The sequence below is a fragment of the Diachasmimorpha longicaudata genome, chromosome 4 (assembly GCF_034640455.1).
Source record: "Diachasmimorpha longicaudata isolate KC_UGA_2023 chromosome 4, iyDiaLong2, whole genome shotgun sequence".
Classification (NCBI taxonomy): domain Eukaryota; kingdom Metazoa; phylum Arthropoda; class Insecta; order Hymenoptera; family Braconidae; genus Diachasmimorpha; species Diachasmimorpha longicaudata.
Genome location: NC_087228.1, coordinates 2,245,056 through 2,247,821, shown reverse-complemented (window position 1 = coordinate 2,247,821; position 2,766 = coordinate 2,245,056). Strand labels below are relative to the sequence as shown.

At 47.9% G+C, this 2,766-nt stretch overlaps 1 non-coding gene across 1 annotated transcript; it reads left to right on the top strand.

Annotated features, from left to right (window-relative positions):
• The first annotated feature begins 2,388 nt into the window (after positions 1-2,388).
• Trnal-cag (transfer RNA leucine (anticodon CAG)) lies at positions 2,389-2,462 on the top strand. The gene has a single exon. It is a non-coding gene; the product is annotated as a tRNA-Leu (tRNA).
• The last annotated feature ends 304 nt before the right edge of the window (positions 2,463-2,766 follow it).

The following is a 2,766-nucleotide window of genomic DNA, read 5'->3' as shown; positions in this document are numbered from 1 at the left end:
TTTCTAAAATCGATTTTTTTAGTTTTTCGCGTTTTTCTCGGCTCCTGGGCCTCCTAGAGCAAAACGGGCCCGGATTTGGACTCATACCGTTTTTCGCCCAAATTTTTGGAAATATCATAGCTAGGACAATTTGGCTAGCGCCATTGCATTCGTGAGTCGATTCCCGATTTTTCTACGGCTCCAGAAATTTTCTAAAGTCGATTTTTTTAGTTTTTCGCGTTTTTCTCTGCTCCTGGCCCTCCTAGAGCAAAACGGGCCCGGATTTGGGCTCACACCGTTTTTCGCCCATATCTTTGTAAATATCATAGCTAGGACAATTTGGCTGGCGCCATTGGATTCGTGAGACGATTTCCGATTTTTCTAGGGGTCCGGGAATTTTCAAAAGTCGATTTTTTCGTTTTTCGCGTTTTTCTCGGCTCCTGGACCTCCTAGAGCAAAACGGGCACGGATTTGGGATCACACCGTTTGTCGCCCATATCTTTGGAAATTTCATAGCTAGAACAATTTTGCCGGCGCCATTGGATTCGTGAGACGATTTCCGATTTTGCTAGGGGTCCGGGAATTTTCTAAAATCAATTTTTTTCGTTTTTCGCATTTTTCAGGTCGCCTGCGGTTCGTAGAGCAAAAACTGCCCGGATTTGGTATCACACCGTTTTTCGTCAGTCAGTCCGATTCTTCTGCTCATGGGTATCAGTCCGATGCCTCTGCGCATGCGCATCAGTCCGATTCTTCTGCTGCTGCGCATCAATACCACTCCTCTGCGCCTGCGCATCAGTCCGACTCCCCTGTGCCTGCGCAGCACTCCGATTCTTCTGCTCCTGCGCATCAGTCCGATTCTTCTGCGCATGAGCATCAGTCCGACTCCCCTGCGCCTGCGCATCAGTCCGACTCTTCTGCGCATGCGCATCAGTGCGATTTTCCTGCGACTGCGCATCAGTCGGATTCTTCTGCGCATGCGCGTCAGTCCGACCCTCCTGCTCCTGCACATCAGTCCGATTCCTCTGCGCATGCGCATCAGTCCGACTCCCCTGCGCCTGCGCATCAGTCCGACTCTTCTGCGCATGCGCATCAGCTCGATTGCTCTCCGCCTGCACAGCAGTCCAATTCCTATGGCTCCTGGAGCAAAAAGGGCCTAGATTTGGGATCACACCGTTTTTCGTCAGACAGTCCGATCCTCCTGCTCCTGCACATCAGTCCGATTGCTCTCCGCCTGCACATCAGTCCAACTCCTATGGCTCCTAGAGCAAAAAAGGCCCGGATTTGGGATCACACCGTTTTCTGTCGATATCTTTGGAAATATCATAGCTAGGACAATTTGGCTGGCGCCATTGGATTCGTGAGACGTTTTCCGATTTTTCTAGGGGTCCGGGAATTTTCAAAAGTCGATTTTTTCGTTTTTCGCGTTTTTCTCGGCTCCTGGACCTCCTAGAGCAAAACGGGCACGGATTTGGGATCACACCGTTTGTCGCCCATATCTTTGGAAATTTCATAGCTAGAACAATTTTGCCGGCGCCATTGGATTCGTGAGTCGATTCCCGATTTTTCTACGGCTCCAGGAATTTTCTAAAGTCGATTTTTTCAGTTTTTCGCGTTTTTCTCTGCTCCTGGCCCTCCTAGAGCAAAACGGGCCCGGATTTGGGCTCGTACCGTTTTTCGCCCATATCTTTGTAAATATCATAGCTAGGACAATTTGGCTGGCGCCATTGGATTCGTGAGACCAATGGATTGGATTCGTGGTCCGGGAATTTTCAAAAGTCGATTTTTTCGTTTTTCGCGTTTTTCTCGGCTCCTGGACCTCCTAGAGCAAAACGGGCACGGATTTGGGATCACACCGTTTGTCGCCCATATCTTTGGAAATTTCATAGCTAGAACAATTTTGCCGGCGCCATTGGATTCGTGAGACGATTTCCGATTTTTCTAGGGGTCCGGGAATTTTCTAAAATCGATTTTTTTAGTTTTTCGCGTTTTTCTCGGCTCCTGGGCCTCCTAGAGCTAAACGGGCCCGGATTTGGGCTCGTACCGTTTTTCGCCCATATCTTTGGAAATATCATAGCTAGGACAATTTGGCTGGCGCCATTGCATTCGTGAGTCGATTCCCGATTTTTCTACGGCTCCAGGAATTTTCTAAAGTCGATTTTTTTAGTTTTTCGCGTTTTTCTCTGCTCCTGGCCCTCCTAGAGCAAAACGGGCCCGGATTTGGGCTCGTACCGTTTTTCGCCCATATCTTTGTAAATATCATAGCTAGGACAATTTGGCTGGCGCCATTGGATTCGTGAGACGATTTCCGATTTTTCTAGGACTTCCCGTCTTGTTGATAAAAATGATTGCCGAATGAAGGACGGCGGTGCTCCATATAGGCAAGAAAAGTGAATAGAAGGAATGGCTAGGAGCCGGATAGCTCAGTTGGGAGAGCATCCGGTGCAGAATCGGAAGGTCCCGGGTTCAAATCCCGGTCTGGACTATCCATTTTTTCAGTAATTTTTCTTGCAAAATTATGGAGAATTATCCTGTTCCCCTTCCTACCTCATCCAAAATCCTATCCAACGATTTCCTTTGACGTCACAAGAAATGTGGAACGCTATATAAACTTCCCGTCTTGTTGATAAAAATGTGGACGATTTCCGATTTTTCTAGGGGTCCGGGAATTTTCAAAAGTCGATTTTTTCGTTTTTCGCGTTTTTCTCGGCTCCTGGACCTCCTAGAGCAAAACGGGCACGGATTTGGGATCACACCGTTTGTCGCCCATATCTTTGGAAATTTCATAGC